Source organism: Accipiter gentilis, chromosome Z (genome assembly GCF_929443795.1).
Source record: "Accipiter gentilis chromosome Z, bAccGen1.1, whole genome shotgun sequence".
NCBI lineage: Eukaryota > Metazoa > Chordata > Aves > Accipitriformes > Accipitridae > Astur > Astur gentilis.
The window spans coordinates 88,003,290-88,023,892 of record NC_064919.1 but is presented as its reverse complement, the minus strand read 5'-3'; the positions used below and the strand labels follow the sequence as shown (position 1 = coordinate 88,023,892).

The 20,603-nt window shown below is 45.1% G+C and overlaps 1 protein-coding gene across 4 annotated transcripts in view; it reads right to left on the bottom strand.

Annotated features, from left to right (window-relative positions):
* The window catches only part of RAB27B (RAB27B, member RAS oncogene family), a 53,823-nt gene that overhangs the window by 18,395 nt on the left and 14,825 nt on the right, over positions 1 to 20,603 (bottom strand). For 2 of the 4 annotated variants that reach the window (XR_007504995.1, XM_049794294.1), the window contains exon 1: positions 13,401 to 16,039. The exons of 1 other annotated variant lie outside the window; for it this stretch is intronic. The gene's annotated coding sequence lies outside the window, so the exon portion shown is untranslated. Of the gene's footprint in view, positions 1 to 10,615; positions 11,752 to 13,400; positions 16,040 to 20,603 lie in introns of those variants that run through there. One more of the 4 variants, XM_049794295.1, reaches the window with a different exon arrangement.

Genomic DNA, 20,603 nt, shown 5'->3' with positions numbered 1-20,603 from the left:
ATTGAAGCTTAGAATGGTAGACTTTGGGACAAAAAGATTATTTTTGTTCTGAGGATGACAATAATACCTATAATGAACATAGGTATGAAACTTAGGGCTACATCCTTCTGCTCAAAGTATTTTGTTATGAGTTTGAAGAAAAAGGGTAGTGCAGAAATAGGACTGAAAAGGAAACTCAGACATGGCAAGGACCATTCTCAGGGCTCAAACTCTAATCAGTATTACATTGCATTAGCGGGGCTATGTATTTCCACCCTGAAAGAAATACTTTTCCCCCTAAGATAATTAATTAAAAAAGCAGAGTAAGCAATTATCCCAGGGCCACTGTTAATAAAAGGAGAGAGCTCAAATGCAGTTTAGTATAACCAGATGAACTCACAGCTGCCTTGCTCTGCAAAGCACACACCAAAACCCACCCCCTCATCAAACACTGCAGATAGTAATTGGAGTGAAGAAGAAAGAAAAGCAGATGGCAAGCCCACTGCCTGGGTTCAGCTTTGTGCCTTGGTTAAGCTGCTGCTGTGACTGCAAGCAGGGACATCTCCTGCAGCCCAGGGGAGCCACACAAGCGTGGCCAGTGTCCTGAGAAAGCCACAGAGAGCTTACATGGCTCAACAGCAGTTGTAGGCTCTTTCCTCTATGTAGTAGTGAACAAGAGCAGCAAAGCCTACCTCATTAAGCACTTTTAAAATAAACATACATGTCAGAAAGTAACACAAATTTGCAGAAAGAGGAATCCTATTTACCCAGGCTGCCTCACAGCCCAGGTGGAAGCTCCTGGAGCAAAATGCATGCCACAGAAATTATTTCTGTGGGGTTTTCATGATGCCACGCAACAGTTCCTGGCTTTTTCCAATCTGCTGAGTCAAGTGACACAACATGTTTGGGATGGAAAGCCAGATACAAAGGAGGGACAGCTTTTCAGCATTTTCTTCTACTTTGACCTTTTCCTGGTTGGCCAATGCAGCCAAGCACCTGTGTTCAGGGTCACTTGGGCTCCCACCAACAGAAACATTCAAAGCAGGGCACACCGTCTGCTAGCACAATCTCCTGCAAGAACTATGCCATGGACACCCAGCTTGAGCCGAGCACCTTCATAAAATTACTTCCCAACCTGGCCAAGCCTTCACCCAAAGCAGGAGCACCCTTTCTCCAACCAGACTGCTTCCCCGGCTTCTTTTTTATTATTTCAAGTTCAAGGGGAGTGTTGTATTATCCTAAACCTAAAGCTCCCATTACTGTATTTGCTATGAAGCTCTACAGGAGAGGAAAAGGAGACCTACGTAGGAAATGAACCTATGAAGTATTTATTCACATGTATGAAACGCCCTGGTGATGAGAAAACTGGAACCATATGAAACACCACCTAGTTTACATCCTCTCTTATCTTGTTCTCAACAAAATTTAAGCCTTCTCTTTTTTTGTAACATCATGTTAATCCTTAGCACAGATGAACACCCTTCCCATTTGGATCTCTATGCTGAAACTAATTACTGTGGTATCAGAGCAGGAGACCCTGGGCCATATCCCATTCACAAAAACTACTGCTTGTTTCAGTACAAGACCTTAATTTCCATCAGAATAAAACCTACCTTTCTGAGCATTTAAATTAGCAAGTACTGACCTGCTTTGACTAAAATAGCAAACTAAGCCTGTTTTGATTATCCAGCATTTCAACAGCTTTAAGGATAAAAAAAAAGCTGGCTGCGTACTGAGCAGTTTCATTGTATGCAATTTATACCTTTGACAGATATAGAGCCACCCAGAGAGATGGGACAAGGTTTTGAGAAATTCATCTTCTGATGATAAAGGTTTAATGAACAGAGAGAAAAAGGCCCCCGATCTGACAGCGCTGCTCTGCCTTGCACTGCCTTTGAGCTGCAGTGGGCAGGGGAAGGCCAGAGCACCAACACAGCGACTTCACAGAAATTAATTCAAGGCCTTCAATCCTTTCCAGAACATCCAGGCCCCACTGAGAAAAAGTAATTTCTCCCCAGAAGTTTGAGGATTATCAAAATCAAAGTATTTCTGATCAATGCAATAACTGTTCTTTAGGCATTTCATTCAACAAATCGGAAAAAGAAAGGTATCTTGGGAGAGGATTCTCCCCCAAATGCTCGACTGGTAATACATAGTATTAACGTGGGATTAGAGACTTCTCCAAATATCCATGTTCCCATGTTCTCTGGGAGCTGAAGTTCAGCATCTCCTTGCTATGCAAATGTGCAAAGCAGAATATTCAGAATTTACCAGACCTGTAAACGTTGAGCAAAATATACATCAGACTAGGATGATTAAAAACCTATTTTTGTAAATCTGTCATGAAAAGGCAGTTGGCACTCCTATTCCCAGCACTGGCTGCCTTTCCAGAAATTCCTGCCTGTTTGCACCAGGGGCTGCACAAGCATTGCAGCCTCTCCCAGCCTGGCGCTAGCCAAGGCAGTCACCCATGCCACCAGGGCAGGGAGGCAGCCTGGGAACCGGTGTCTTTTGGCACGGTTTCTCCAACTTTGCCCTCCTCATTCACTGTACTGCATAAGAAAGTAGAATGGTCATTGGTTGGATAAAGGGCTTTTATTCCTTCAGATTTTAACCAGAAACCACCAGTTTTCCTCTCCTTGACCAGCTATGCGACGGAGTCGGGAGGAGCATGCTTCACAAAAACCTGCATGCAGGGAGACTTTGACAGACCAGACGGATCCACTGCCATCACACTGCCATTACCGTTTTACCACTTCCAAAATGCTGTAGGACAGCAAACAGAGTTCTTGTTCCACAGGAAATTTGAGCATTAAGATTTTAATTTCATTTAGAATGAAAGAGTTAAAATTACTACTGATGACTAATAATTACTATTAGATAAACATCTAAGCATGCTTTTAAACACATCTATAATTAGCTGGATTTGAAAATTCTGAATGTTTCATTTTGTTTCCTGACAAATGTTAACTGAAACAGTATGTACAACTGAAGTATAACAATTATACACCATATCTGAAACAAAGCAAGGTTCTTCACTGGAGAAGGCTTGGGGTTCTTAAAGAAAAGAGACTGTACTTCAAGAGAATTTCTTCTAGCAAAAAATCTGAAAAAAACACTGCAGAATTTTCTATTAAGAGGTTATTAACACAGCAGAAGCGCAATATACTTTATTCAACTCTAATTTTAAATGGCTCAATATATTGAGCTACTGAAAAGAAACACCCCTGGGCTGTAACGCAGAAGTCTTACAATGCTAAAACAAAGCAACTCAATTCACAATTCCCATGACGACATTCAAAAAACACCCCTGTGCCTGGAACCTTAACTTTCAAGTCCTTACCATCCTGAGAGCATCTAAATGGACTTGAAGTTGTAATACCAGCGATGGCAACTCATTTTGCTGCGACTGTGTCTCCACCACAGACCACCTGCAGTCAGAGCAGCCAGAACCAGCAAGGTCTCCCCCACCGTCTGTCCCACAGGGCTCAGTCAACCTGAAAGTGCCCACACAGACCAAAGCCAATTTTCCACTCAACTAATGCAATCTCACCTCCCAATTCCGAAGCCCATGCTGTCTCTCTAATACCATGTTACCAATTAAGCTTTACAAAAACCCAAACAGGCCTCCCAACTGTCCCTCCCAAGCCTCTCTGCCAACATGGCCAACAGCCAGAGGATGATGAATGTGACATTTTGATGCTGTTCTTCCAGGCTGTGCATCTAGACTGAGCCTGATTTAAAAAACACTCTTCTGCTTTCTTGGCAGACAAGATTCCCATCTAGACCAGAAGCAGCATCTTGTTTCTCGATTGATTATTTTGTTCCACCCCTATTTAATGTTCTCTAACTACAGCGTGAGAGATCATTTAAAATCTGGCACTTGTCAGCAGATACCCCAGAGAACATTTTGTCGATAGAGAGATATGGCTTCACATAAACCAACCGAACCTGAAGACATTCAGTTATAGCCTACAGGGAGAGGAAAATCTACTCCTCGGGCACTGTGCCTTTGCTCTGCAGCTCTGTACCCCAGGCACAGAGGAAATGCACTGTGGCACATCCCACCACACTCAGCTTGGCATGACCAGAGGAGCCTCCCAAATGCAGCACCTCCAAACGTGGGACTGTGGAAGCAGGAGTGCTCCAGCCCTTTGCAGATCCATCAATAACCCTTCCAACTAAAGCGACAGCCTCGGCACGAGTCAGCAGCTCGCTCTGAAGAACCTCCCCAGTGCACGGAAGGGGATGCAGAGGAGAAAAGTTGTAAGTCTGGTTTTCTTCTTGCATTTGTAGTGTGTTCCTTAAACTGGGAGAAAGGCAATTCACTGAAATCTAAATTGCTTTAAAAAAAAAATAAATCACTTTTGGCTGGGAACAAACTCTGCAGGAAAATGGTTTCAATTCAGAAACTCTTTTTCATCTCAAGATGTTTATATTTACAGTAAAAATAAATTCAGCAGGCTAAAATTCTGATGAACCTAACTTAACACGGCCTGTTAGTCATACTTTTAGCCTCTCAGAATTGGAAAAGATTAAAAAATTTGAAACCTTCTAAATTTCAAACTTTGCAGGTTTTTAAATTTTAAAAGACTTTCCTAATCAAATAGATTATCTACTAGATTTTCCGATAACGCATTTTCTCATTAATGGAGAAGGCTGTTGAAAGAAGTTCAACATTTACCTAAGTAGCTAATGGGAATATTGTCAAGGAAAAGTTACATGTGCAACAAGAGAGAAGTCACTTCCAGAAAATAAGATTTTATTTCCCTTCACACGCTACTAGTTAAAAGCCCAACAAACAAAAATCTTGTATAAATAACATTAGCTCTAGAAAACGCAGGATATAAAGCCACAGCACACATATTGTACCAGCAGCCGGTCAGCAAGAGATTCGTTCCCTCTGCAGCAAAATAAATCAGCACTGCTACTATTTATCCAAGATTTTTTTTTTTTTTTAAACATAAAAACCATAAAAAAAAAAAAAAAAATCAGTGCTGTCCTGAGGACCAACTCAGGGATGACTGTATCAGAGGCGCACCACACAGACATAGTAACTGTCACTTACTCAAATTAGCAAACCCTGAGCCAACCAGGGAAAGGCTTCACGAGTAAACTCTATGCTCCCCACCACAGCTGGCACTGGGAGACTTGCTGCTCCTCTTCGATTCTGCTGAAGTGAGGCGGGAGTCTGACTTCTCCAGCACCATTAAGACCTTCACCAAAATTCTGACCATTCTGATAGTCTCTGGCACCTCAAAATATCATCAGCTGATACAAATTTGATCCTAAACTAAGATGCAATGCTGTGCCAAGTGCCCAGCAACAGCCTAATAGATCCAACAGCACCAAAAAACCTACAAATCGACCCCATTCAACTTTCTTTGGTGCACGGCACGAGCCATCATGTCTTGGGTCATGGAATGACATTCCTAAGCACAGGCAAAGGTACTGGACCACATGATGACGACCTGCAGGATCCCCCAGAATGACTGTGGCACCATCTTTTCACCCTGGAGATTCCGCTCCTGGTTCCCTTCAGGGTCAGCAATTGGATGCAGGTGACAAGGGAACTTACCACCAATGCATGGCACGCAGAGAGATGACCCCAATACCAACTCATGGTTTAAAAATACTTTGGAAAAGGCCCGAGACAGGTGGGCATTAACCAAGTTTAGCACAGTACCACCAAGAAGACCCATTCTCATTCCCAAGCACTCCACAGATGTACCATTAACTTTCCGATAAACAAAGAGCTGCATGGAGACTTCTAATAAAGAAAAGAGGAGAGAGCTAGGCAAAGCTGATCTGTGGCAGGACAGGCTGCCTGCTACATTTCCTGTTAGAGTCACTTCTAGGAGATGAAAAACACCAATGGCAGCAGGTTCTTGTTGGAAATCAGAGTCACTATGTACAAGAGAGTTTTGAAATGCATTATTTCCCGCTCCGTCTATCCTCCTAAAGAAATCATACAGGCTGTAGCAAAAGACATCTCAAGATCGACCTGGATGTGGCTGGTCTTTGAAGTTCTTTAGCTACGTCCTTTGAACAGAAACGCAAAGCTCTGCAATGTGAACAGAAAGCCTCCCCTGGTCTTCTGCAGGAACACCAGCTAACTTCCTTTTCTTTCATCCTCAAGATTCTGGCTGGTATTAACTCTATCCCAGCCACAACCAGTACAGTGAAGAACTAAACTCGAGTCCCCTGTCACCCTTAAAACCCCACAACCTGTTACTCTCTTACTGTGGGACAACGTCTCTCGCTGATGGAGCATCCAAGAGAGAACCCCACATCAACCAGATTATAAACATCAAACTCGTTAACAGAGTCACATTAAACACCTCTTCCCTAGCAGAGAGAACATACAAGACCATCTGCAATTCAAAGCGGAACAGACAGAGAATTAAATTTAAGCCCGCATTATCAGAAAGTAGCCTCACAAGTCCTTTCCGAGTGGGAGAAAGAGACAGGATGTAGGAAAGATAAGATAAAACTCTGTCCAGTCATCCCAGCATCATGCTATAATTTGTCTGCAATCATCTGCCAAAAAAGCAGAGCCTCACAGCTGCCAAGTAAATGGCCCACAATGAGCCAAACATTTTCCCCCTCAAAAATCAAACAACTCACTGGAGCTATGCTGATATGAAATTAAAGCTGGCATCTCTGCTCAAAATCAGGCATACATAATCATTTCCATACAGGAGCTGTGAGCAACAAGACATAACAAATGCGGCATTAGTGTGAAAGAAATGATCTTTCCTTATTTTCTTCCTTACAGTGAAAACCCCTGGAGGACCAGACGGGTGCTTTCTGGCATGGCTGCCTTGCAGCATTTGAGCACAGACAGCTTCAGGCTTCAGTATGTAGAAGACTCTTGGCGAGCCACAGCCACATACTACTCTTTAGTAAGCCAGGATACCCTTTTTAATAGAGAAAGAAATATATACAGAACATACTGCATTTTAGAAGTTCTTTAAGTATATGGACTTTCAGCTTTCACCCATGTGAGCACAGGCTGAACATAACTCCACAGGTAGGAAGGCGAGTTCATTATCACACTCCTCGCTGCTACATTTGCCCTGCGAAGGAGCCATCAGGACTTCCACTTTAAATTCCCCTTCAACTCACAAGAAACCTGCAGTGAGCATTCAGACAAGCAAAACCAGTAAAATCTCCAAATACGGCTTTCTAAATAGATGGGCAAACACCAGACATTTCCTAAGCTAGAACCCATTCACATTGCCACACATCCCACAAGTATTATTCAGAATAAACCAAGCAGCATGCTCTCAGCTACCCACGTCCATCCCTGTTTTCTGTTCACATACCCACACCTTTTGGACTCCTTTTCTCACACTGCGTGCTTTGCTACCCCAAGTTGCGCTTAAAGAGGGAAGAGCAGTGCTGAAGCCCTTCCCTTCCTGCTGACGAGGCGTCACTGCCTAAAAACTCTTCTTGCTACATACACACACAACAAATACATAGTTACATTTGTGTGGGCAAGGGAGAAGAGTGACTAATTCAGTCATTTTCAGTATTAATGAATATGAAAAATACATGCAATACAAAAAAGAAAAAAGGCAAAGACAAGGACCACACCCAGCCATTACCAGAAGCTGTTATCACGACACTTCCCCAGTCCTTTTTTCCTCTAGGCCAAACACATAATACAAGGTGAGTTACAACACAAGCGACCATACACATTTTCCTCTATTTCACCATTTCAAAAACCTGCTCAGTAAGTACAGGAATTAGTTCTGGGTTGACCATGCCACAGTAGGTCTGTATTTAGCATGTAATCCAGTCTATCACACTTGATTGACTGCACAAATATAACTGTGCTACTGACCAGAAATTAATGATAATTTAGAAAATACCTGCAAAATACACAAGCCAGAAAAGGATTTTGCAAACGGCAGCAGAATCCTGCCACTGTAAAATAACCCAGAGGGCAAATACTCTAATCTTTCATTCACACTTCAAAAAGGAAAACAAGCACAGTCATTAACAACATTTACAGGAATGCATTTAAGAAGGAGGAAAGCCAGTGTGGGAAGTTTCAGTGGCTCACTGAAAAAAAAAAATCTCATAAAATTTATATAAATCATGTAACTCCCGTTGAGGGAGTTCAAAAGTTGTACAAGGATTGGATGTACACAGGGAAGTATCCCCGGTTAAACAGGAGAGAAGGGGGATATCGGGACTGCTGTCACAAGTGCAGGATCACTCCCCACCCTACCAACACAGCCCAACACGCCACAGATTCCAGGAGAGATGCCGAGTAGCTCCCTGCTGACTTGCTGTTCAAACCCTCCAAGTCCCTCCTGCTCTTTTGAAGGCAAATCTGTGTGTCAGGGGAAAAAAAAAAAATCTTATGAAAATTTATGAGCTAATATAGTTATCTGAAAGACATGAAGTGGGCTAGACTTCCCTTTTAACTGCAGAAGCATGGTATCATTATCCATACTTCATCTCTCCCTGACCTTATCAAATTCATGTTTTGAATCCAAAACTCATCATAAATCTTTTGTAAAACTCCTTTGACAAAGCCCAGCCTTTGCCACCAAGCACGTGACTGTTACACTGGTTTTCTGCAGATCTCTATTTAAATTTAGGAACCCTGATATGCTGATGAAGACTCCAAACTGGATGATTACATCTAAAAGACCTGAACATTTGCCAGCTACTCATGTTTTTTATAACACTACCCTTCTTCCTGCATACATGAATCAATATGTGCAATGAACAGTTATCAACAGAGTAAAGAGCAAGAGGGGTAGAGGGAGGAAAGTCAACTCCACAGCTTAGAAAGCCTGTCCCGATAGTTGGGGCCATCCTCCGATGGTATGAAACAGCATCGCTCTACTAACCAGTTATGCTGGTTTACAGTTAGTCAGCCCAAAGTCTGGCCAATACAGCTCAATTTTGTTAACAAGGATGCTTTCTAATCTCCTTCCAAAAATATTTTCGGAAGCAGCAGGGGAACACAGGGCTGACCACAATCAGCCAAGGGCCATTGTTAACCCTCTAATTGATCCCCAAATCAACCCACACCTGTCTTTTGGAGCTTCTCCATAGTGAAGTATCTAATGAAAAGTCTGAATCAAGATTAAGGCTAGGAGAATTTCTGGTTTGTGCTGTCTATAGATAATGGGCTGCATGTACAGTAATGGGAAAAAAAAAAACCCCAAAACAAAACCCCAGGAAACCCAGCCATATCAGTTTGGGAATGGACAGAAAGCAGTGAGTGGAGCCTACTGCTGGCTACAGCGCCTGTTACAGCTCTGAAACACCATGGCCACCATTCCTGTAAAGCCGACGGTCCTTCTAACAGCTATTCTCTTCCAAAAAAAAAAAAAAAAAAAAAAAAAAAAAAAAAAAAAGGCAGCTTCCTTGGACTTCATGCACTTGCATCACTGTGCAAGTGGCCTGAACTCCCCTGCCTGCCTGAGGCTAGCAGGAACCGAGCACACAATGCTGTCCGAAGAATCGCCTGCTCAAGACTGCCCTGTTATGGATACCCACTACAGACACTGCCAACCTGACTTAGAATGCAATGCTCCCAGTCACTACTGGCCTCCGCCAGAGCAGGAGGGCAGCCACCAAGGGGAAGGGACCTGCTCTCTGCACCTTCTGCTGGGCTTAAACTGCAGCCAGGGAGATCTCAGTCACACCTGACAAAGGAGTATCTCAGGTTTGTGAATAAAAAGCAAAGCTGCTGTTACAGTAGTTTAAGCTATTGGCTGGCTGCACCCTAGACAGGTCTGTATTTCCATACATTGCTGCTTTTCCCAAAATCTTTGGGCTAGGTTTTAAGTTCCTTTAATACCAAACCTCCACTAGGGTGGCAAACTCACTTTGCACATCCCAAGCCTGTGCAGGGGCTTACCTAGAAACACGGAGGCTTTTCTGTGGCTGAAGTGCAGCTTTACATGGTTCTCTCAACACTAAAGGGCCAGGCCCTGCCATTTGCACACTCAATTCACACCAGAACCCAGGGAATGCTATAGAGGTAATTACATTTGATTGCACTTCATCAAAAGCCCTTCCAAAATCCTCAAAGCAGTCTCCCTTCTGCTGTCAGACAGGTAAAGAAGATTTTTGGCATAACTGAAAAGTAATGCCTTTTGTTCCATATTGCTTACAACAGGCTCGGAAAGCTCTAACACTTTCAGTGTCCCTTTAAACAATCACTGCAATAATCATTAGCCACAATAGCAGCTACACCTCCCTCCATACGGTAAGGCAGATTTCCACTCCCTGTACCATTCTGTTTAAATAAAAATGTACAACAGTGATCAAAACGGTTTGGTTTGTCAAATAATCTGATCCCATTTATCGTGACTCTTTAAGGACTGCAAATTGTAAAGAAGGTTCCTTGAGATAGAAAGTCATTAGTTCTAACAAGCTAATGGCTATTACACATTTAAATCGCTGCTTTTGAAACAGTAAATCATTTCTTCTTTCTACAGCAGACAATCTTATGTGAACACTAAAGCAATCTGATTATTCCATGAAAGGTTTTAGGAATTAAAGTCTATTGTACTGCTCAGGCACAAATCGGTTATCCCAGAAGTTTTAACCCCTTAGAGCTGCAGAGAGAACAGTTATTTCTCTCTTCCAGCTGAGGCCGTACCAGAGAGGAGAAAGGTCTTCTCACGCCTGTCTTCTCGACTCCTCATGATGGTCCTCCTGGGATATCGCTCGTGCCACTGCCAGTAAGCTTCCCAGGGTGTGCTTGTCCTCTCTGCACCAGTGGCCTTCTGCTCGCATCAGGACATGGCAGGCAGACACCAGGAACACAACCTCTGAAGTTCTCACAGCTGATTCTCCTCCTGTCTCTCAAGAAACTGCCATACCTGCCGCACCCCGGTTAATGCCTGCCCTGCCTGTCCCGCTAATGGTGCCGGGAGCAGACCCAGGTGTTTAGGGGCAGACGAACAAATGAAAGGTTTTGAGGGCAAGAATGAGAAGTGAATTAGGAGCTGCCACAAGCAAGATTAGCAATGAGTTTTATAACTCTAACCTATGGGAATTAGCCAGTTCTTCAAGATTCAAAAGGAAACACAGATCTCAAAGCTCCTTTCCTGATATGAAATGTCAAGGTTACACAGTCTACTCCCTATCAGTCTTTCTGGAGAATTATCCATTGCCTGATAAACATGCTGTGGTTTAGATCACAGAAACTGCCTATTTCCATGCTGTCTGGCCATTTCATACTGCTGCATTAACTACAACAGGGCACAGGGAATATTGCAGCAGGGAGCACTCAGCTGCAGGGACAGGGCCACACTTTATCTCAGCTGTTGGACATGGGTACCTCCACCCAGGCCAACAACCACACCTGGGGGTAGCAGGAAGGAAGGACCGATTGCCAGGCTCAAACCTTCCCAATGCCACACAAATCAAACCCAGACCTGCTGCATTATGCTACTGACCATGCTGCTTCCCCATGTCACATTTCAAAACACAAAATGCAAAACATAGACCTTCTGCTGAATTACTCTGGGCTATTTCATTTCTCAATGAAAGAAAGAGCAAAACCAACATTTTCGTGGGAACCAGCACAACTTACACTCATAGTCGCCTATGCAGCAGTTCTGAGACCAAATACCTGCCACAGGCTAACAGGAAAATCAGCTTGGAAAATTGAGGCTGCAGTGCATGAACAGTGAGAAAAGAACAGCTCCCAGGGAAAAAAAAAAAGCTATCCAGTTCTCACAAATGCAAATTCAGACTTTCAGCAGGCAGGGCTTGCAGATATACAGGTAAGCAGCATACAACTGTATTTTGTGACACACTCTCAAGGGCAATATATTTTCGAGATGCTATTATGCCAGCTTTAAACAGTGACAGCATGTATTTCAGTAATGACCAGGTTGTGATATGTCAGCCTTAGCAGTTTCTAGGCACGCTCTAAGGGAGCATGTTGCTACTCCCCAGTTCGCACATTTTAGCAGGCTGCAATATATTGCTGTTTCTTTGAAGGCAAAAATAAGCACCACACCATGAGAGCTGTCACTTTTCTCTGCAGCTGTTCAAACTTCCCTAGCACCATGTTTTAACAGAGCTTTCCAACAACGCTGTGTGCAAAACTGCCAACAGTGCCTTCTTGCGCATTTACTTGTAACACCCCATCTTGAGAACTTCACACACAGCCAAAACCCACCAGATTTGTTGAGAAGAGTTTTTCAGCATGGGAAAACTGTTTCTCCTTTGAGTCAAAGTCTGATTAAAGCACTGAAAGAGGAGTCACACTCTCTCTCACTGGTGTGAATTAGCATAACTCCAAGACTCAGGCCTTTTTTCCCCCCATATGTCTGCAAGCATGCAATTCATTTTACCTTTGGCAATTTTTTTTTTTCCACCTACAGCCCATGGCATAGAGCTACTTTAAAAGAACTTTTATAACAGAGCTCAGAAGAGGCAAACTATTTGCCTGCTACTCAGTGTACCTGCCTTTCTCCTCCTGCCACAGCCACTCGCAAAGATGCTTCAGTTAAACTCTGCAGAAGTTGCGCTTGGCTACGAATTTAAGGACCAAATCTGTTTCCACAATTCCTGCAAAGTGCATAGAACCGCATGAAAGAAGCCTCTCCGCAATAATCTGATCTAATAAGGCTATTAGCCATACAATGGCATAACAATACTCCACGTGGTATTTCTGAACCAGCTATTTTTTATTTTTTTTAAATGAAAAAGGGCATTCTGCTTCCGTCTCAGCTGATCTTTTTATATACTCCATATCATATTCTCATCTCATTCCTCCACCCAAATTAAGGAGCGACAGCAGACACCGCGCCGTCAAAACGCATCTGCTCACGGAGGAACTATTTCGGGGTAACTTATATTTGGACATCCTAGAATAAGACCGCCTCGTTACGAATTCACTTTAGGCTTTTTTACAGGCATCATTCACTGACACGCATCATTCACTAGCTGCTTTATCCTGCCCTTCCCTTTCCGCCAGCCAGGTCTTCCACATTCACAAACCTGCCAGCTCGAAACCTATACATCCCCAGATTCCCCCCCCCCCCCCCCGCGCTGTCATGAGGAGAACACAGTCGCGATAGTCGGGGGTGGGACTCCCGCCTGTCGCCCCGCTCCAGCCCGCGGCCCGGGGCGGCTTCCAGCCGCCCCGGGCCGCGGGCTGGAGCGGGGCGACAGTCCGGGCTCCGTGCTCACCTTCACCGAACCATTTCTTAGCACCCCGCAGCCGGCTCCCCATCCCCGGTCTCCATTTTACCCTCCCTCCACACACGAAGTCCCAGGGGCCGCCCCTAGCCGCCGGCCTGGCCCGCCGGGCCGCGGGAAGCGGCGGAACCCGAGGGCCGACAGCGACCGGCGAGGCGGGCAGGGTCGCCCGCCCACCATCACGTCCCGCTTTCCCCTCACACACGCTCTCCGCGGGCGGCAGAGACCTGTTCTCCGGGAGCTCCGCGCCGCCTGCGCCTCTTTCCCTCGCTGTCGGCGGCGAGAAGGTGGGACGAGCGAGGCGCGGAGCACCTCCCTCTGCGGGAGCCCGGCGCCGAGGCTGGGGCTGAGGCGGAGGCGTCGCTGCCGGGGCCGGCGTACGGGTGTGGGCGCTCGCCCCCGGGGCCGAGGCTGGCGGCGGGGCGGGGACGTGAAGGCGGGCAGGGGCCGGGTTCTCCGTGAGGGGAAGCTCCCTCCGCCGGTTCTACCTGCCGCGGGTGGCTCTGCGTGAGGCGCTGAAACCTGTGGTAGCGACGAGGAGGAGGAAGATCAGCCTTCCCTCTGGGGAAGGTGCCCAGCCGGGGGGGAGCAGGTCAAGCCAAAGCCCTCAGAGAGCTGGAAGAAGGGGTCTGACGGCAGACCGCCCTCTTCCCCGATTTTCCCTCAGGCGAACCGGTCCCTCTCCGGGGGAGGGTTTCCAGCTTTCTCCCTGAGGAAACCACGGGCCTGAGGAGCGAGCGAGAGTCCCTACCCCAAGCGGGACCCAGCCCTGCCTTACCTGGAGGGAGGAGAAGGGCAGGAGCCTGCCAGCCGAGTCCCACAGCCCGGCCAGTCCCAACTTGCGCCCTGCCATCGGTTTAATGGGCGTTCAGGTTTTACCAGCAGTTCTCCAGGGGAGCAGCCCCAGCTGAGCACGGCTCCGGAGTTGCAGGCCTGATGCAGAGCAAAGAGCAGCTGTAACCTGTTACTTATCACCCCCCCTAAGTCCTTTGGGGAAGAAGTTGAAAGGGCTTCTCTCCACAGCCTCGCTAGCTCAAGTTAACTCAAATTTTCCCTTTAAGCCACCTCCTAGTTCCCAAAACTCAATCCGAGGTGGTCAGTCAGTCAGGTTGTGTTTCCAACCCCACCGCTATTCCAGTATCCCAGCACGGAGGATCGAGTGGTGCAGCTGCAAGAGTTCACCCAGCGCTAATCCACTCGCTGATAACCCAATCACTCTGCGCTACTGAAAGCAAAAAAACAAAAAACACCCCAGTATTTTATAGCTAAAGCGCAGCTCTTTCCGAACCACTTCCACACGGCTGGAGTACCTTCAGTGAGCCCATGCAGCGCGGTTATAATAATTTCTGCTACAGGCTCGTCATTACGTGAGGGTAACTCTTTACCTTAACTTGAAATTAATTTGATGTCTCCATTGCAGAGCACTCGAGAAGCCTCACAGGGCTGGGCGAGATGCGTTCTCTCTCTAGTACCGTGCGTTGGTATTCATGTGGAAAACAATAACAACATTTGCACTATGCTGCTGGTAACTGGCACGTAGTACTAGCACCGTTTGGCCCCCAAATATCTGCTTTAAAAATAAGAATGCAGTAGGCAGGAGAGGGAGAGAGCTGAGTGAGAACAGCACAGAAAAATAAGGGCCGGCGTTACCCTGTACACCTATTTTGGCAAGGTTATGGCACATTGGAAAGCCCTTGGCTGGCAGAGCTGCGTGTTCAGAGTGAGTTCTAATAATTTCACTCAAATACTTGGACTTGTCATAGTTTCAGCAGAGTGGCCTGTGAAGTTATAATTCCTCTTTTATATGTCTTCTTTTGTGTGTGTGAAGTCATTGGTGAGATGTGATGGGGAATGCTGAGGTATCACACTGATAAAGTAGGCTGATAGACAGAACACATCATCAGGGGAGGAACAAAGAATGGGAGTTTGAGCTTCACACCCTACTTGAACAAATAGGAACCCTTTTTTTTCCATGTGTCCGGAGATACCTGCAAAACTGGGCTAGCTGCAGGTAACCTTTCACGATCCCAGGAGGACGATCCAGCTGCAGATCCTGCACCCAGTCCCACCTTCTAGCGCTTATAGCCACTTAGAGGTCTGTTTACATGGTTTCTGCGCTTCCCTGGGGTTTGTTACTGGCAATGTTTCAAAACAGTGCTGTCACTAGCATGAGAAAAAGAAGTTTTCTGAACAGATTTGTTCTTTGGGCTGCACAGCTTACAAATAAACCTTCTTACCTATGGCGCACACATCCTTTTTTGAAGAATACTTTCCATGCAGCTCAGCTGGGAACAGCAGCCATTCAGTTTAAGATCAGTCAGACCGGTTGCCAGCGTTAGCTGCTGCAACACTCCTAAATGGGTTATCGCTGGTCTGTTTGCCCCTTTCCCTGCTGGTAAATGCCCAGTGCTCGTAGACAGAGGAGATCAAACTGTTGGCAAACATTTCTTTGAGGCCTCACAGCTCAGAACTTTGCACCCACACAGTATCTGACAAATTGGCTTGCAATCAGCAGTGATTCAGTTTGGCCACACAGGCAATTAGTAACTCTGCTGGTTGCCAGCTCTTTTTATATAACTGGAAATGTTTTGCTATGATGGACGGTTTCAGGCAGAAGCATTTCTCTGAAGCCCTTGCAGTTCCCAGATAAGTTTTCTCTTTATCTCCTCTAGGATGCTAAATGTTAAATAAAACTATGGTAGTTGTGTTTCTTTTGGGTCTCTTAAATTAAAGGCAAATGTCTTAGTAACCTCAGTTTCCTGCTTGTTCCTCTAACAATTAAAATTCAGTGTTACTCACAGGAACAGGAAATGTGCATGGACCCTGTTCTTTCCAGATAGAGAAATTTCATGTGAAGCAGCAGTGACTAAACAAATACTTTACAGAGTTATTAGAGAAAATCATACAAAATTCATAACGAAAGGGTGGTATTTCCTGATACACTTTTTTTTTTTTTTTTTTTTTTAAAGAGGGCTGGATCTGCTTTGGAAGTAGTAGCAGGATGTGGTATTTAAGTTCCCTGTGACGAGCATATTTGCATTACCTGCAATATCGCACCACAATGAAAGCAAATATGTTATCTCTCCTGTTCTCCCTGTGCCCGCAGCTGGGAGCAAATACCAGCTGGCAGCTGCTGCCCAGCTCGGCATAGCTTCACTCTTCCCCAGCAATAAGGAAGAAGTTGCCGCCAACTCTCTCTCCCCCCCCTGTTTTCCCTTTAATTATACCAGAAAGTTATTTCCTATTCAAATTTTTATTTAAGGCCTGTTCTACTTGGGAAAAAAAAAAATCATTTTAACTATGTTTAGCAAAACTGGTGTATGCCTTTAAGTAAGCTGTCTTAAACCAGTTCTTGTGGCTCAGTTGTGGTTTTTCACAAAGTATTAATAGCGTCATTTTTCATCTCACTAAAGCACACTAAATTAATGTATATTCAACCTCATTAAACTGCTACAAACTTCTTATGCAAATGCATTCAATCTGCTTTAGTCTTGCTTCACTCACTCAGCGTGGTCTGTAAGGACTGGGGCACGCTGCTCTCTTACAGCGGCCTAACAAGTCACACGCATCAGGTAGGATTTCTGTCGCTGGGGCATGCGACGTGACAAATACGTGACCTGTTGTGGGGAGCCTTAACACACGTAAGACTGCCCAGTGGCCCTCCAAAGGGTTGTCAGTAGCAATTAGTGATATTTAATGAAAGCAATCAGACACGGCTATGTCTGAACTGAGCAATGACGAAGTGTTGCTAGCATATTTCATATTCTTTCTCATCCTGTCCTTGACCAATGTACTGCCTGAATTGCCAAGATTCTTTGAGGAGAAACTTTCTATGTGTTTTAAATAGTACCAAGCATGTGTCTTGGCCCTCTATGCAAAAAAACTCCACCCAGACTAAACTCACACACGGTAATATAAGCCATTTGTAAAAGGCTTATATAGATTAGAACATAGAAACTAGATCTATGACCAAGGTGAATCTGGAGCAAACCGTTGACTTAATTACATAAGGCCAGCAAGTTAATTAGATAAGATACATATTGCAGATTTATTTTATGAGTAGGTCTCCTCTGTCTATCCTGCTTTCTCCCTTTCCTCCTCCACTCCTCTGCCACCCACCTCCTCTCCCAGTTGTGCTGGGCATCCACGAATGGTTCAGGTCCTCAGGAGCTCCCGTTGCCCCTTCCTCTGGTTCGTGTGCTCGCTGGATGTTGGATTAGATGATTGTTGTAGGTCTCTTCTATCTGAAATATTCTATTCTATTCTGCTCTAGTCTGTTCTAGTCTAGACAGAGCTCACCTCTTGGTACTTGGCAGTGTAACTCCACTGAGCTCAACCAGACTTGATCAATTTATGCCTATAGGGTGTTTAATCCATTATATGTTTCCTAAACAATAATAATTCAGCAGGATATGCTGATGTTTTCTGCACCGTGATTTGATAGCCAGGGACTAATTAGTTAAGAGGAATGAATAAGGTTGGTCAGAAACCACTATCCTCTCCTGCCCAAAATGATGTTGGAAAGAAAAGCCCTGATTATTTAGTTATTTACTGAAACTAAATTTTTGGATTAAAATACATTTTTTCATCTAGAAGGTTGCCCCACATTTTTTTCAGACTCAGAAAATGTTCTTTTCCTAAAAAAAAAAAAAGCACATTGTTAAGGCTGGCAGATAATAACCTTGGCCATTTCTGCCTAGTCAAAAATTCAGCCTGCAATTGCAAGCAATTTGCATCTCTCTTTAAAATCAGATATGTTATTTAACTTCAAAATGCACCCATTTTTCCTAATTCCCTGTGTTACCATGTTTTAAATATGTGATGTGCCCAACAATTCAGAAACAAACCAGGATCACTTTGATGTTGCAAACACAGAGTATCAGCACCTAAATAACTGTGTGCATCTGCATTTAGTTATTCATGATGAAGAAAGCTGTATAATACAGCCGGTGTTGAACTTCATCAGTTCCTTGATTTTGACTTGGTCTCCCATGACTCTCGCTGCAAAAGCAGCAATTAGTAAGTGCTGGCCAGTTGGAAATGTCATAATGTTCTTTTTCAGTACCTGGGGCTGTTGTGATAGGAGAAAATGCTCTAATTTGAAAAGACCTGTCTCATTATCTTAACTTCATTTGAGCCGATTTATAACAGCTTATCACACTGTGTCTGTGTGGGTTCCTTTTCGCTAAGTTTCCTCTGGACATTTTCATGTTATCTACAGAAACATTGCAAAAGCAGAACAAAACACAACAGAAAAATGTTTCATGCAGACCTAAACTGCATCTCTTTTGAGCAAGCTACTACTGTGTTTCAACAGAGCTCACTGTGAATTTGCTTTAAAATTACGTGGAATCACTTCTATAAACTCAGAAAAACAGACTGAAGGAAACCACCCAGCTTCGTGCAGTTTCCCCTCTCCCGCGGTGGTAGCTGTGGTCTCCTGAGGCACCAGTCGGTGTCATAACTGGAGGATTTTCTATTGATTCATGCACAAAGTTAATTAGCAACACAGGAAAGGAAGCTGCTCGTTTGCAGGGTGGATTTTCCGGGATGACAGGGAAGGCACAGCCTTGCTGTGCAGGTATGGGCTCGGGTCCCCGCTGCTCTGCCATCCTGGTTGGTGAGGCAGAGACCAACCCGCGGGGCTAGAGGAGAGGCAAGGGGAAAGACCAGGGTTTACCCCAGGAACTTGGATGATGATGTCGTGCACTTCTGCAGCAGAAGGAAGCAGTCCAAATAGCATTGCCAAAATCTCTGCTGGAATAAGGGAGAAAAAGAAGCCTCTAGTAATCCTGTGCAGCGATATGCACTGGTAAGAATGGGATAATTCAATTCTGAAGTGAGCCAGGGGAGTGGCAGAAATATAGGCAAAAGCCCCATTTTCTGAACCAATAGCTCAAAATTGTTTGCTCTAGTTCAAACAAAATGTATTTGCTTGGATGAAGAGGTACCGGTGATCAGGCAGATCAGGTCTATGTCCAGAACTACCAGACAAGGTGGCTGTAGAGATCTCTTCTGCCTGTCTTGCAAGTCCACAAGAATGGCTCAATGAGGGTGACTTCACGAGTCAGTCACAGAGGCAGAGGACAGGAGTAGTTCAGGGATGTGGCACAACATCCTATACAATCTATTTGAGCCAACTGTCACCACCAGCAAACCCACCGAGGTAGCTTTGTGCAAGCCATCGGCTCCTTGAAGTATTTCCATATGCTCATACATCCCCCATCCAGAATATCAGACAGAAGATTTTTTAGCTAGGAATCACATAAAAAAATCTTTCTTTGCACCAAAAGTGGCTCTTATTACATGCAGCATAGCAAGGGCTAAAAAGCTCTGAATGAAATTAATCTGTAGAACCTGGAAACAGAGTGCTTCTTAATGGGCTGAGCGAGCCTGATTTGCCGGGTGCTGGAAAATAGCGTGGAGTGCCAAGAATGAGGAGTGCTTTATCCCCACTAAAAATTAATCTAACAAGATTTCCATAAAATTACGACTCACTGAGAAAAGCTTCTGGATGCGGTCTGGCTAATTAAACCCTGCAGAGGCAGCGTGTGGTCAGAGGGGTGCGTGGCTGCTGGCTGGGAGGTGCGGGGAGCCCCTGGCAGTGCAGAGCCAGCATTGCTGGGTGCCTGGTCGCTCCTCGCAGGCACCTCTCGCTCCCCACCCCTGCACTTTTCTCTTTAGAAACTGGGAAGATGTCGTGGTTTAACCCCAGCCACCAGCTAAGCACCACGCAGCCGCTCACTCAATCCCCCCCCCCCCCCCCAAAAAAAAAAGAGAGACTTGTGGGTTGAGATAAGAACGGTTTAATAGAACAGAAAGGGAGAAACTAACAATGATAATAATAACAATATGAAAATGACAATAATAATAATAATAAAAAGATTGGGATGTACAAAACAAGTGATGCACAATGCAATCACTCACTACTTGCCAACCGATGCCCACTTATTTCCCGAGCAGCGATCCTCCCTGGGCCAACTCCCCCCAGTTTCTATACTGGGCATGATGCCATATGGTATGGAATATCACTTTGGCCAGTTTGGGTCACTGCCCTGGCTGTGTCCCCTCCCAGCTTGTTGTGCCCCTCCAGCCTTCTCGCTGGCTGGGCATGAGAAGCTGAAAAATCCTTGACTTGGTATAAACACTACTCAGCGACAACTGAAAACATCGGTGTGTTATCGACATTCTTCTCATACTGAACCCAAAACACAGCGCTGTACCAGCTACTAGGAAGAAAACAAACTCTATCCCAGCTGAAACCAGGACAGAAGAATAAAATTAACACTTGAACCAAGCGGGGAGGCTGGAGCCAAGGGCTGTGTGTCGTCCCCCGGCGGGCAGGACGGCATTGCCTGGGGAATGTCCTTGGGCTGGTGGGGATGGCAGGGGTGACCTGTCTGCTGAAGCAGCATGTGGGGGCAAGATGC